This window comes from Lagopus muta, chromosome 2 (assembly GCF_023343835.1).
Source record: "Lagopus muta isolate bLagMut1 chromosome 2, bLagMut1 primary, whole genome shotgun sequence".
In the NCBI taxonomy this organism is placed as follows: domain Eukaryota; kingdom Metazoa; phylum Chordata; class Aves; order Galliformes; family Phasianidae; genus Lagopus; species Lagopus muta.
This window is the reverse complement of record NC_064434.1, coordinates 91787565-91803567: the sequence shown is the minus strand read 5'-3', so window position 1 is coordinate 91803567 and position 16003 is coordinate 91787565. Positions and strand designations below refer to the sequence as shown.

The window sequence follows — 16003 nt, the reverse complement described above, 5'->3', positions numbered from 1 at the left end:
AGGTGTTCCTAAGTCCTCCAGGCTCTTTTGAAAACCCCTGTTCTGGAAAGAGCTTCATCAAAAATCTCAGCTTCTCTTCCAGGAAAGTATAATACCATTCTGGCTACACCTCAGCATCACGCTCTGACTTAGGTGGGGGCTTTTCCTGCAGCAAGCATTTCACCCACCGCTTTTCAGGTGGATTAAACTCTCTGTGGAGAGTAACACAGGAGGCTTTCTTGTGAGATTTCCAGAGCTCCTCACCTCCAGCCAAGTCAGAAATCCTGCTAGCACAGCCACCTTGTGGCATGCAAGTATCTGCAGTTTCAGTCCCGGGAGACAACAGGAAGCGCAGAGTCAAGCCAGAGTTTAAAATAAATACATAAAAGTTAAGCAAATATTTTTGAACCGCTAGAGCAGGTTTGGGTTTTGTTTGATTCAAAGTAATAATAATACTTAGCACTTATAGTGTACTTTATAGTTTGAAAGCACTATACAGAGTTTAACTGCTTGGGTTTTGAGCAATGGTCTGGATCAGCTCTTATTTGATCTGAATGAGTTCTCTCGTGCCTGCAGAATATATTTCAAAAGTCAGAAGGAAGAAGCAGGAATATCCTCAGTGTCTTTTAGGTTCTTCTTTCGATTTTGCCACTAAACACATTCATAGGAAATCAGTCCAACCCTCCATCAGAAATTGTGCCCTCCAACCTCACTTGCAGGCCCTTTGTGAGATTTAATTTCAGCAGTGCATCTAAGGTGCTCTTATACTTGCTCTTCTTTCGTCTGGTGAAAATTAAAGCCTAAATTGTGAATGAAATATATACTGGCAGGCAGCAAAACAACTCAGACCTTTCACGATTACTTATATTGTTCTAATGGTAATCTCATCCACCACCCAAAGCACAAAGGTTTTTGAAAAAGTTATGGCAAAGTATGTAGATAGATGAGCCACATGCCTGAAAAAATTCTCTTGGGTCTGGTGTATGTCTATTGTGGCTTGAGCTCTCCTTCCAAGCCTTGTTTTTCCAGGAGTCAGCTTTAAAGCTCAGCGTAGCTATTGGACCACTTTATGATCTAAAGACATATTTACAAGTTCAAACCACTTCAGGAGCTAATTATGTTCTGGACATGCTACAATGTTTGGATGCCAAAATGTCCGTATTCTTTGAAATGCATGTTTGGTAGCTTTCTCAAGAAGACCTTATTTCACAAACTCCAGTTACAACAAATGAACACATGTTCCTCTTTTTGTTTCTTCTTTTTTTGCTGAATTTGAGAAGAAAAAAAAAAAGTAATCATACCGCAATGGAAAACATTTCATTTTCTCATTAAAAAGTACATTTCAGCAGGTTTTCATCACACTGCCTTGCCACCCTCAGCTTTCTGTGGAAGGAGCCTCTGTGCAGGACATGATTTCCTAGCAACCAGCACAGCATGGAGAAGGGACACAAATGGCCACGGGAAAAGGAGAAGAGTCTTTCTCTATGGGCTCTAGGGGGTATAAGGAGACATTCCATCATTAACCAGGCTCCTTGCTCCTCATTCAGGTTGTTTATTCCCCCACTTTGACACTTCCCAAGGAACCAGCAAATGGAGAGTTTGGGAGGAGGTGGATGGCTCTAGGCTGGCTGGACCTAGTCCTTGCTTCACACCCAGTGCTAAACCAGAAGCTGTTGCATTGATTTCCCAGCATTGTGCCAGCAGGCTTGTGGTAGGGGAGCCCACTGATCTCTGTGGACATGGAGGTTGCTCGGTGCTTTGCTGGATGTGCTCAGGCAGAACTAGCCTGAAGCCACCAGAGAAAGGAATCAAGCACCAGAGGAAAACCGTCATTGGCTTCGTTATTTGTCAGATTAAGAATGTGAGACAGAAAGAAAGTAGGACAGTGGCAAAAGTGGAAACTCCAGAAAGAAACCACAGAGCTGGCCATGCCTCCTGGAGAGGAGACTAAAGCTAAAAGTGAAGAGGAGCCCAGCCCCAGCAGGGGGGAGCGTACTATGACACTGCATGATGCCACGCCAGGTGCAGGCAGCAGCTGGTGAATGCAGGAAGCTGCAGGTGGCAGAAAGCGAGGGTCCAAGCTGCTCTGCATCCCTGGGACACGGTGCAGTGTTACTTAGAAATGAGAGGATAAAAGCAGAGGCTGATGTGCCAGCCCAGCATGCACGTCAGAGTCGTGTCTGAGTGTAACCTATTTGCCATGTCCAGAATCAAGTTTTTCAAGTTTTCCTTCTCACAACTGATCATTTACCATCTCTATGACTTTTCTTGCTGCTTATTCCCCGTAGGCTTTGCCACCTCTTTGATCTATACATAAATATATGCAGCTCTTGAGCACACTGTTTACATAGATTAAAAGGAATCCTAAACCTTACATGCACACACTGATAACCTCAAATCTGATTTGTGATGGAGTACCTGAAAATGGCTTTTACTCTGTGGAATTTTAAGGTTTACAACAACAAGCCAGATGTCTTAAGCCTTAGACAGTAGGGGCTTTTGCCTTTGAGTGCAGCAAACACTGAGTTCCAAGGTAAAGTCGACTCTCCCGCAGTGGTGCTGCTGAATGCCAGAATGGCATTCAAGCCTGTGAATTTTGCTGTGATCCACAGAGCTAGTTTTATCTTCCATGAGCAGGATCAGTTTATGCATCATTCTGACAGAGTGAGTATCTTGAGAGTGGTACGCTGTACTCTTAAACTCATCAGTGAACCGGAGAGGCCAGAATTTAAAGCACAAGGTGGTATGGTGTGTGAAATAACTCACTATTGAATTTGTACAATTTCTGTATATGTTCATAACCCAGTGAACCACCTTGCCCTTAACACTTCTCTTGTAAAATGATCTCCTCTTTGCAAAAGGAAGATGAGAGAAGTGCCAGGACAAATTCAGATCTTGAAACTAGAGAATGCTGCATCCCTGTACGCATACACATTCAGACCAGTAACCTTCATATCTTCTTGAAGTCCTTGAATTATTTTATCACTTACTGTAGATGTGTCTTCATAAGCATCATCATAGTTTCTTACCATGTTAGTTACAGTAAAAAAATGTATTCTTATATTCTTGCCAGTAGAGTTTCATCCTGATACATACTGTAGTAAAACAAGGGAACAGCTTGTGTGTCTACACCAACACTCCAACTTACTAGACAACCTCACAAACATTCCTAGGCCCATTAATTATAAACTGCAGTCATTAGAGGCTATTTTCCTTGTGTACACTGTCCACAAGACTTCCCTGAATTAAATCTTCCTTGAGCCAGGGTCAATCACTCAGAAAAAAAGCAGTGTAAGATGAAGTCACAAAGATTTTTCTGTTGTACCTGTACTGGGGCTCAAGCCCATAGAGCACCACTGCCTGGCAGGGCTGGTATTGACCAAGAGCTACCAGAGACTTTGATGTGCTGGACATGGAGACTCTTAGGTGAAGAGGAATCTGTTGCCTTGTTAATGAAGTTATTCCTGTACCACCACATCTGTGCCGAACACGGCACTGCTTAGCTCAGCTCGTCTAAGGCTACATCAGTTTCAGGGAGCCTGTGGTTATTTTTAAAAAGCCACAAATTCTGTGGAGAGGCTTCCTTCTTCATATTTATATCTGGAAACCTCTAGACAGGTAGAAAAATCATGGCAATGCAGGCACAGAAAAGATCTTATCTGCCATGGAATTACTTTCAGGAATGAGATGTCACGATGTGTTTGATTTAAATGATTTTAAGACCGTATATTAATGGGGTGAGGTGGATGGAATGAGTTCACATCAAATTACACCAAATCCTGAAGCATACAGTGTTTGGGGGAGATCATACTTACACTGAATAAAGACAGACTGTTTATGGCCTGAATCAGCACATGAAATTGCCATATAGTAAGTCACAAGTGCATGGAAATTTACCTCACCGAGAAGAGATACTGTGATAACATTTAACAGATTTTCTTTTTTTTGCCTGGCACTTGACACTTAGTCCTTTTCAAGTGTCTGACCACCTCCATGTGCTTCGGAAACCTCTCTGCCAATCCCAACAAGGCTTGAGAAGATCACAGGAGTTTTCGCATACTTGGCTGCCCCAACTTATTAAACAGTCTCCTTATAGGATGTTTTTATTTTTCAGCCTATATCCCAAAAATCTGATGTTCTTGGACAAGGAAATGTGAGTGCGGGTGGGCTCAGGAGTCTCTACCCTTGCTGCTTTCCTACCTGGTCTAAGGAAAGTTCTTTAGACTAGAAAGAGGCTTGTCCTAAACTTCTCTGGGAGGTGATTTCACAGCCCCAACTCACAATGAATGGCTCTTACCCATTCTTAGGCCAGCCATTTAGCTTGTAAAAATGAGCAGTGCCAGAGCTTTGCCTCCTTATGCTATGTAGAATGGCCCATGTCACCAAAGGCTGCAAAATCAAGCCCTGAATCTTACTGTAATGTATGGGTCTCCCACAAAACTCTCAAAATTAGATCTGTGAGTCTTTAAAAGCATATTTGTGTGTGTGTGTGAAAATACCTACATGGAACAACTGCTGGCTTTGGAAAAAGTAATTCCTTCTGAACCATAAAAACTCACACCGTCCTTGCTCCATCAGATTTTCAAGGGAAGCCAAGGGAGAGAGGCTTCTTAATGCGTGTTCAGGATCAGAAAAAACACATGGTCCTGGTAATGTGTTTTCTCAGAAGGTGTGTAAGAAGTCCATGCAGACCCCACTATTTTTGAAGGCTGTTTTATGAAGCCAGGGTAGGGAACATCTGTACTAGATTTTAATATCTATTTGTAAACTAGTCTTCTTGGACCCTTAATATCAACTTAAAGGGAATAAGGCACATCCAGAATGTGATACATACTTTCCTGAGACAGATGATGAATCATGCCAAAGGAATCAGACTCTCAAACAGCCTATTTCTCTTTTTGAAGAGGCTAGCTGAAGGTAGCAAACTGCTCACTGGGAAACTTGTGCTGGAGATGTTAAGGCCAGTGAATCCCAGTGGAGGAGACTTTCCTAAAGATATCCAAATCCCCTGCTTTAGAACATCGATGGTGTTGCAAAAAAAGTTCTAAAAACAATGACTTTCTGTGCAACCAAGATGGGATGACTTGCAGAGCTTTCTTAGATTATGTTTTATTTTTAGTGTCTTCAACTCACATTTCTCATGCTTTTCTGGTGTCAGCTTCCTGGTGTCAGGAAAAAAAATGAATCTGAAGACCAATGACTGTTGAACACCAAGAAGTATGGATAATCTAGGGAGTCATAACTTAGTTTCAATAGCTTTTGCTTTTTCAGGAAGCTGCTTGAAATTTCTATATAGCTAACCTTACTTACTCTTCTGTGTCTGCTTGGCTCTAGTAACCAGTATGTTTGAAGGACAGAGGAAATACTCAGCCTTACAGGCTCTATTCCCATCCATCTGTTTAATGGTCTTATGGTGGCTTCTATTCTAGCTACTCCATACTGTTCCCTACAGAAAGGAGGAAACAGGAAAAAATATGGAAATTGGAGCAACAGAGAGAGGGAGCTTTGTAAGTCTTACTGCAGCTTTGCATCTAAGGGCACCAGGGTCTGAAACCTGGAGCAGTTTGTACCATGAGCATGAATATCTCAGAAGAAATAAAATACGCAGTTCAGAGGTTTTGTCTTTAGCTAGACAGATATCAGCGATGCTGCTGTAAGGCCTCATGTTCCTGGTCAATGCCAGAGTTGTCACCTGTGCTGAGCTGCCATCTTTGTTCACTGCTGGTGAATCCTTCCCAACTGTATACCAAGCCTGAAAAACATGTAATCTCTTAAGAGTCAGTGGTAGATTTCTCCTTAGTCACTGGAAGAGTCTGATGGCAACTTAGAGAAAGCTTCCAAGGTTGGTGAACACCCCATGTGACTTGCTCATTTTGCAATTGCTAGTCCAGCAGTCAGGAGAATCGTTACTGGGCCAGAGAGCTTGAAGGTACTGTGCATGTGTCAGAGAGAAGGTGGTGCCAAATCCTTTGTCAACCCTATTTGATATCAGTGGGGTATACTTCTCCAGACAATGCATGACCGTCAGCAAAAAGGGCAGCTCTTCTTTTCAGCAATTGTCTTCTTGCAAAGATTAAGGACCCAGTCTCCAACTCATTCTGTCGTGGAGAACTTGCCCCTTTAATGTGGGTCCAAAGTCCTTGCAACCGAACACATGCTTCCCAGCTGGACCTAATTAAGTCTATATGGTGGTATTTGGGGGTGAATAAACAGAGAAGGAGGAAACTTGCTCTGTGGGAGGTCTGTGGAAAGAGCAATAGAGGGCTGAGAACTGGGAGACCACTAGAGTGACTGGCTGGTGTCTTCTCCTCACTGAGAGCCAGAAAGAAAGGAGGGCTTGTGGACTGAGTCCTTCGTGTTATGGAGTCAAGCCTGTGAGCCAAAGGATATGGGAAGCAGCAGTGAGAGAGCATAAAATAAATCCTGTGGTGAATGTGGAGATCAACAGCTCTGAGACATGGCAACAGGGACATTCCTGAGAGAAAGGACAAGGAGTGGCTGCAACAAATAAGGGTGTTTGTGAGGATAGATTAAGAGCAGAAGAAGGCATAACTGCGACATTTGTCACATTTCCAATACTTCACTTGGAACAGAGCTATCAACCATTTGCTGAGGAATGTTACTTCTGCTTTTGCTCCTCAGGGAGGGTAACATTGTCAGATTCTCAAAGGAGTAAGTACTTTGATTCTCCTTAAGGGCTAGAAGGCAGTTTTTCTGTCTCTCTTCTCAGGTACAGCACCTGACCAGCTCTCACTGCTTGGTGCACTCACAGCAGGCCCCATCTTTCAACAAGCAGAAATGGAAGACGTACATTTAATTTTGGAAACCAGTGTTGTAAGGCAGAGCATTATTTGATGTTATCAATGTGAGAAGAAGCAGGGGAAATGCTGTAGCATCCTAGTTACAAATTTCTTGGACCAGTGACTGGTCTTGGTCATAGACACAGCACCTGGAAGAATAGGGCCATATTAGGGCTCTAGAATTCCCTGTTATGCTGCTAATGAATAAGTGTGGACTTATCCAGTCAAATGGTTGGCTGTCATCTCCCAGAGGAGATCTGTACTTCAGTTCCTGCATGTGCATTAGGTTCAGAGTTAACAGATCTGCTGAAATCCAGAGGGACAGGTGATGTCATCATTGTGAAACTAGGCCTGGGTTTCATATAAAAACAGCTTCACACACCAGGCTTCTCCACATGGCCTTGAAAATGCAAAGAGTTACATTTTACTGGTGCAGTTTTGTAGCCCTTGCCACTCTGTTGGAAAGGTTTTCACTAGAAGTCCTATAATCTGCAACAGGAAGGGTATTGATCTTCCTAGGGACAGTGAGCAATACATCTCTTTAGGTTCAGCCTGGATTGAGAGACCAAAAAAGAAGACCTCAGTTTGACCAACAGGGAAGTGATTTGTGCTCTCATCTCATCCTTCAAAAGATCACAGTCAACACCACCAAGGGAGAGCCATGTAGTTGTAGTAGTGCTGGTATGTGTGCACAGAGAAATCTGAAGACTCTGGAAGTGAATTTCTTGGCTGAGGAATGAGTCTTCCAGAAATGCTCAGGCAGTTTAGTGAGTCTCTAGATAGAAAGATGGGATGCAGACAGAGCTTTGTGTGTCTGTACTAGGTCATGGAAGAAATTCAGGATACAGTGTTGGGACAGAGAAAAAAAAAAAAGCAAGCACAGTTGTCACAGAGTAACCATAGCATTTCAGGCAAAACAAACATTAAATTTGGGAAGGGAGAAGTTGGCAAATGTACCTAGTTCTTCCAAATAGAAGAAATAGGAGAACAGTATGCTTCAAATTCCTTCCCTTCCTTCCTTCCTTCCTTCCTTCCTTCCTTCCTTCCTTCCTTCCTTCCTTCCTTCCTTCCTTCCTTCCTTTTCTTTCTCTCTCCCTTTCTTTCCCTTTCTCTCTCTCTCTTTTTCTCTTGCTCTCTTTTTTTAAAGTACATTACTATTAAATAATTTCATTAGCCTACAGACATTTTGTGAGACAGCATGGGAAACTACAAGGTGCTCTATGTAAGAGTTGTAACATCATGTCTTTCCCATTTTTCTCCTTCTTCCCAGCACTCTCCTCCCCCAGTTCTGAGTCTTTTCCAGAGCCTGATTCCAGTCCCCCAGATAGGAGGACGGGATTTTTTTTCTCAGGGAAGACTCCCTTAGACCTCTGGGCTGCAGCAGTTTCAGGAATGTAGCTATGGGAGAACAAAACCCCAGAAGAAATATGAAGTTCATTTTTTAACTAAAATTATGATTTATGAGGAACAGCTGAACAGACTATGTGAGGTTTCATTTAAATAAATTCTGAAGGTCATAATGATTTAGTAGAACTGTATATGCTTACTCTTTTGTGAGACTTACACATCACATAAGCATAAGGATCCTTCTACTGTCTCTATGTTTAGTCTTGCATATGATAACCATGTGCTTTCAGCACCTCACATATACTAACGTTTTTTTTCATTAGAAAACCTCTTTGAGAACTGAAGGATGGAGAAATGAGGTGAAGAGATTAAGGAAAGCTGAAGCCAGGCTGGGCCAGACCCCAGGTTTCTTGTATCTCAGCACCGGTGCCTTGGTTTTTCCCTTTTCAAAATTCCCATTCCCATGCTATGGAGGTCACTCTTCCTCACCCAGAGTCTTCATCATATAATTTTATGGTTTTACTACAAGTTCCTCTCCAGGAGTTACCCAGCTCTACCATAGGATGGTGAGGAACAAAGTCAGAGCATGCCTTATCCACCAGAAAGCTCAGCAGTTGCCCTTAAAACCATTGGCCTCTTCCACCAGGGGTGCTTGCCATTACTACATTCATTGCAACTTAGATGAAGAGCCCAGTTGAACCTGAGGCACAGATAAATATTAGCACAAAACAAAGAGTTGGTATTCTTCAGAGAAACAAATGGAAACACATCGGCTTTAAAATTCTCAGTGAGTCCATTCAAACATAACCTGCTGCTGTGCCATGGACAACACCCTATTGAGCACAAGTCTCTCCAAAATGTGGATTCATGAGCACTTGGACTTGTCCCCATCTCAGTAATGTAACACAGAGCCTGCCCTCCCACACCAAGTCTAAGACAGGGCCAAGTATTTAAACTTCTGAGAATGATATTAGCCCCTGCCTAAGATCACTGTACCTAGTTCCTCCTAGTTCTTAACCCCTAACCATACAGAAAGAGAGTAACTTGGAACCATTTTCTTCCATTTCTGTGGGTGTTTTATTTGGGCTGGTGCACTTGTGAGGGTTTTAAGGATCTTTTCTCTAAATCTTCTGTTACCATGATAAAAATAATTAGCCATCTTTGTCATGTTTTCCTTGTCAATATACCTGTCTGTGAGAGAGAGAGAAGGCCTACTTTTATTTCAGGAGCTCAGGGAAACATGGAGTCAATTTGTGATTGTGTTTAACTGCCAGAAGATGCAGAGGGACATCAAGTGGGATATTCAAGAACATCTCTATTTAGATACTGAAGTAAGACTTTGATAGGTAATTAAAGAACAATGTCAAGTTTACAAATCTCCTGAAAAATCTAGCTTAAAGTACAATTAAATTCCTCTGTGTCACTTCTACGTCTGTGGGAGATCAGGGAGATGGATATTAGCTTCTTCTTCAACAGAAGGCACTAAAAACAAATTGTGTTTTCTTCCATACAATTACAGAGTGATTTCTTCTAAGTAATGTCATTACATTTTGCAGACTGTCTTTAGTGAGTGTAGTAATACATGTGGCTACTATTGCACTCTTCCTCGCTTTCAAATTTAACTGTTCATTGCTTACAGAATTTAGTAATGTAGAAGCCCAACAGATATGAGAAAGTGCCCAACAGATATGAGGATGTCTGTCTGAATGCTCTTCTTACTATTACTATAAAAACAATCTGCTCTGAGACGAACATTGTTGGAAGCTAGTTGTATGTAATATTTTTCATAAGTCTATGTAATCTGTACATATAAATCATAACATAAAATTATATAATATAATATGTTTTTAATTTATGTCCAGGTAGCTAACGGCTGTTTTCCCCTTATTTATAAGGGTCCTACATCTCTTGAAATGACAACTTGAGGCAAAGCTAACATCCCTGCTGTCTGAAGTGTTGTTCACACCATCTCAAGTAGAGGATAACCAAGGTTAGTGGAGCTTTTTTGACCCTTTACCTCAGGTGAAGTATAGAATGGGATCAGAATCCATTTCTTCCTACTTCATCATACATGTTGCTTCTTTTGAAAGGAATAAACTTAGCCTTTTCAGGGCATTGCTTGTGTTTTATTAGTGTTAGAGTCAGACCGTAAGGGGCAGATACATATCTTAAGTACTTATGTCCAGCTGTATTTGGATGAGATCTGGTTTCATGTCAAAGAAATATATCACCTGGTAAAAATAAGTGTGCAAACTAATCTGGATGCCACTACATGCTCATACATTTGACGTGAAAACAAAGACTTCATAGTTGTATAGGCCTGGAAATCACTGTTGCTAATGACTTCTCCATCTAACCTGTAGGTATAAAGTGGCTTGGCTCTGAAAGTCTTGAAAAAAAGTCATAGAAAATCCCTATGTTTTGCAAATTTGATGCATTCAGAGGCACATGTGCACACGGCAGTGAAGAAATCCTGCTTCACACATGGTAAAATATAAGCTTGGGGGAAATCTTACTGTGAAGGTGGGTTGCATATGTGTTTTTGCAAGTGTGTTTATGTAGAATTTTTGGATCTCAAGACTAGAGGCCTTGCTCAGGCAAAAATCCAACTGGCTGAAATGGAAATGTTGCCTTATGCAGTCTGCGAAATTCGGCTGGGAGTGCATGTTTGTACATTTTCCGTGCATGCTAAAGGTCAAGGAAAAGATTGCCAGGACCTCTTATTTGTTGCTGTGCCTTCCTGCTGCATAGCCAAGATACAGGTAAAGCTGCCACGGCTTTCAAAGAGCCTGCAGAATTTGGCCCACTCTGTATCAAAACAGCCTTGAACAGTGGAGTACAGCTAAATTATTCCAACACCAGACAAATGGGTCTGCCTAACCTAAGCCATAACATTTGAATTATTAATGTTCTCTAATAAAGGGGATAAAGTGTCTGTAGAACAGAGTGTTTCAGAGCTCTGTTAAAGATCATGCCTATTTTAATTTAGAAGTTCAGCTTGAGGAGAGACAATGCTGGCATTGTGTTACAGAGATTTAAAACGAGTCTGTCTTGAGGATTTTTCTCTGTCCTTATCTGTAATAATAGAATTTAAAAAAGAGTCAGAGTGAGAGCAGCAGCACTGGAAAATATCTTTCTCAGAAACTATAGCAGACAGGTCACAACATTTTTAAACAATGATAGTAACATTTATTCTATCAAAGCCATTTTATGTTTTATTTGGAACTCTGGCGCCTTTATTTTTTTAAGCTCTCATAACATGACACTAATTACAGACATCAAGATGCTCTATAGAAGATACCAGTCAAAATCCAGATGCTGCTTCTTTTCCTTTCTCTGCACTCCCACCCCAGCCCCTTTGTGTGCATTACATCATGGCATAGTTTATTTTAAAAGTGCCTCAAAAATGCAATGATAGTAATCGTAGACAGCAGGAAATTAATGGTAAGCACCTCTGGTCTGCAAATTCCTTTACAAAGCACTCTGTCTGATCATCAGAAGACCTTCTTGTTAGCAGAGGCTCGAAAATACAGAGGCTTGAAAATGCAGTTTGGATGATGTGTTAAAAATTATATCAGGTTAAATTCCTTTTCATCTTAGAGCTGTGCACACATGCTTTCTAGACTCTGGCACTTCTGCCAAATGGAAATGCTTAGATCCACTGAAGGAGTCAGTTTTGCTGGTCCATCTTGGAGGCTGATCTGCTGCCTCAGCTCATGGGGTGCACTGCACCCACAAGTGTAGGTTTGGGGTGAAATCTCTTAGGAGACGAGGCTTGAGAGAGGCCTTATTTCTCTCTACAGCTGTCTGAAGGGAGGTTATGGTGAGTTGAAGTTGGTCTCTTCTCCAAGGTTACTAGCAATAGGACAAGAAGTAATGGCTTTATGTTGCGCCAAGAGAGGCTCAGGCTGGATATTAAGAGAAATTTCTTCTCAGAAGGAGTGGTGAGGAATTGGCACAGACTGCCCAGAGAGGGGATGGAATCACCATCCCTGGAGGTGTTCAAGAGCCATGGAGATGTGGCACTGAGGGACATGGTTAGTGAGTATAGTGGGAATGGATTGGTGGTTGGAGTGGTTGGACTAGATGATCTTAAAGGTCTTTTCCAACCTTAATGATCCTATGATTCTATGAAAGAAGCCCAAATCTCAGGGGTGTTAGTAGATGGTGTGCAGGCATCATCCCCTTTCTGTCTCAGATGACTACAAGATAGTTAGCTGTGGAGTTGGTGTGCTCCATAGTTCTTCAGGCAGTGATGGCCCCCTGCAAAATGCTAATAACTAAATAGCCAAGGACTCTCAGGTACCAGTGGTGGCACTGAAAATATGGCAACCCTTGGTTCTGAGACACTCCAATCAGCTGCCTGTAGCAAATGGTACGATTACACTCTAGCCTTCAAAACTGCTGAGGTTCAGTATGACTTCGCCACACAACCATATGCAGACTAACTTCATGTGACACTTCAGCCAGGGTAGCATCATCTGGGAGGGTGAACGTCCCATGACCTGGTTTGCCACATGCCTCTGCTGGGTCACAGGGATTCCCTGCAATACCACGTTGCCCCAGGTCCAGCTGGCATCGACAAAACAGCCAGCCTCAGTCAGAACAACGTGGGCTCATCTTTCCTGCATGTCACTGATAGCAATAGCACATCCTGTGGCCTCATGGTGACATGTATGTGCACCGTGGAGCCAGATGACAGCCACCCTACTTGTGTTTTCCCTCAGGCAGCCAGGATGAAGTCCCAGTGCTGTGTAAGTGTGATTCAGGATTTCAGCCAAAATGTTGCAACAAACACATTTGTCTTGCAGAGTAAGCAAATAAAGTGGCAACACTGCACCAGTAAAGAACAGGAAGCATTTGATGATGCTGGCTCCAATTTTTTAGCCTATTAAGATTTCCATTACCCTCAGGCTCATTATTCAGCAATAAGTAAACACCAATAAATCTGAAATAACAAGTGAAACACATGCACTTAAGAAAAAAATAATCCTAGTAAATGTTCCTTCTTTTAGCACATTAGAAACACTCAGCACAACAGTACTAGGGTGGTCATGATGCTCTGAAATATATCCCATTCTCCAAAACAAGCATCCCACAAGCCTTTGCAACCAGGAATGAAGGGAGGCTCCACAGTGGAAATCCTCTCATTGATCTCCTTCATGACCATCTCTGAGAGATTCTTTTTTTTGCAGAAATTACAGGAACTAAAGTAAATGCACCAGCATTCCCTCCTCACTCCAATGACATCAGTAGAAGTGCAATCTGGACACATCTTTGTGTCTGTGCCATGCTGTCAAGGACTTAGACTGTATTTCATGGGTGTGGAAATCCTTTCTCTTTTAAGCTTACAGAAATCTTTTTCCCAACAGAAGAAAGATGACCTTTTTTTGCCACTGTGCGGGTTAAAACACCTTGTCAACCTGTGATCAGATCCATATTCTTCCTTTTTCATTAAACTGTGGAGGGTTTATTCTACATTTCCCTAAGTAGGGATTTTAGTTTTTCTATTTTCCGTTATTAAACAGGAAATCTCTCCACTGCTTCTCCACTTTCTCTAAGCTTTGTTTACATTCTACTTCCATTACCAGAATTATTCTTACATTTTTCCATCCCCTCTTCTGAACAAACATTTACACTGACTCTGAATGACTCTTATTATATATAAAGGGAAACAACAAAGCAAGTGAGAACAAAAGTAACATCTCTGTGGGAGGATGAAATGTGGCTGCTCCCACCACGCTCATAGTGGCCCTGGGAAGAGACTGCCAGCTTTGAGCATCCCTGACTGCAGCGGCATGATAAAAATGTAGATGTGCACCAAACAGTGCATGAAGCCATGAGAATTATACAGCAATATGTGCCACAAAAGTAAATTACCTCTGTGCTCATGGGTTCTTACCTATGTATACAATTATTAGGACATATCTTCTGGACTCAGTTGATACAAGCAATGTGGCTCTCATTTGTCCCTCAGACCAGCAGCTTTGGGCAACTGGCACATCAGGTTTGGTCTGCTGCCCTGGCAAGTCTGCTGCTAGAGGTCAGTAGCTTATGGTTACTGTGGCTCACACCACTGATACTAAGATTTGTCTTCTCATCTCTTTGGGATGTGTTAGAACCCAAGCTGGGCTGTTGAGCACTGAATCAGTCCTTGTTTCTGCACTTGCCTCACACGCGGCCTGCCAGCTGAACAGCTGCAGCAAAGACTTGTTTGCCCAAGCAGCTCACAAAACCTTTTTCACCCAAGGCTAAATACAAGGTCTTGCACTTTAGTTGAGGTAATCCCAGATATGAGTACAGACTGCAAGAAGAACTCATTGAGAACAGCCCTGAAGAGAAGGCCCTGGCACAGCTGCCCAGAGAAAGTGTGGATGCCCCATCCTTGATATTCAAGGCCAGGTTGGATGGAGCCCTGGGCAGCCTGAGCTGGTGTGTGGCAGCCCTGCCCACAACAGGGGAGTTCGAACTAGAAGATCTTTAAGGTCCCTTCCAGCCTAAGTCATTCTATAATTCTATGATATGATTCTATGGCGTGATTCTAATGCATTGAGAACAGAACCAGATGACACAACCATATGCCTTCTTCTGCTCCAAGCTTGCTATTTGTCTCATAAATATTATCTTACATTGGTATCAGTTGGGCTATAGATAATCCACAAAAAGATGGGAAATTCCCACTTTTCTGTACTCCACTTTTTTTTCCAAAATTTGAATATGCAGCTTGCAACATCCAGAGACATGTTGGACATCTTTTCCACAGATGGTCTTTAGCAAGTTTATTGCTATCCATGAGAAACAAGAAAATAATCTGCTTGGAGGTCCCAAGATGGATTTGCAGGCCTGGTGGCTGAACAAAAACAAAAAAAGTACTTTTACTTGAAATCTGAACATATTTGTTCTGTAAATCATTGCTTGACAATAAACCCACACTGTTTTCAGAGTTGCTTTTTATTGTAAGCATTTAGCATCTAATTTCCAGAGATATATTAGAGTAAAAAAAAATGGTATTAAAATTTCCTGACATAGTTTACACTTTCTATGTGCTATTTTCAATGTGCTAGTATCAATTTTATGCTAAAATTGTGGCAGATCTTTTGTATCTTATGGATCTGTTTTTAGATGCATCTCCTGCCCTTTTGTGTTTGTAAAATATGATCTACAAATGTCTAGATATTAATTCTAGTGAAGATGTTTTACAAGGCAGCCTTTCAACTGAACAGCCGATGTTAATCCCACCCACACATCCTGGTAAAGTAGCACAGCAGTTTTTTTAAACTCTGGCTCAGTGTCTCATCTCTTCTATGGTGATGAAAATGAATACTGCATCTATCGCAAGGCATGTCAAGCTCTCTATGGAATTTATTATGCTCTCTGCACCAAATGTTCTACCAGCAGGTCTGCCTCGTGCTGTTCTGAACATGTATAATTAGAAAAGAATTCAGCTGATGCTGGAAAGAATGACCGTCCATAACTCATCAGGTTAGAAAGCTGGAAGCTCCAGAGCAGAAAAGAAATGAGTGGAATATTCAGCTGAAGAGGAAAAATGTATTTTCTTCACATTCTTGCTGTGAGAATAACCATTCACATGTAAGATGCAGTCCATTATCTCCTCTTCAAAGAGGCAACCACTCTCTTCACCACAAGGTCATGTTCTTTTCTAAAGCTGTAAGCAGCAGACACAAGACATTAGCAGTGGTCCCATGGGGCTAACAGCACGAGCTTTGGACAGTTGGAGGGCCAGTCCTAACTTAGTATTTCACTCTCCCACCTTGGGCTGTTTTTTATTTTCAAGACCATGGAGAAAGCCTCACGTTGTGTGAGACCTCAGGAGCTCTGAGAACCAACGCAAAGAGAGATTGCAGGCATGTCTTGTC

At 42.0% G+C, this 16003-nt stretch overlaps 1 long non-coding RNA gene across 1 annotated transcript in view; it reads left to right on the top strand.

Moving 5' to 3' along the window:
- LOC125690050 (uncharacterized) overlaps positions 1–10584 on the top strand; it is a 96320-nt gene extending 85736 nt beyond the window's left edge. The window contains exons 2-3 of the long non-coding RNA XR_007375481.1: positions 10022–10116; positions 10490–10584. This is a non-coding gene — a long non-coding RNA (uncharacterized LOC125690050). The remainder of the gene's footprint in view (positions 1–10021; positions 10117–10489) is intronic.
- The last annotated feature ends 5419 nt before the right edge of the window (positions 10585–16003 follow it).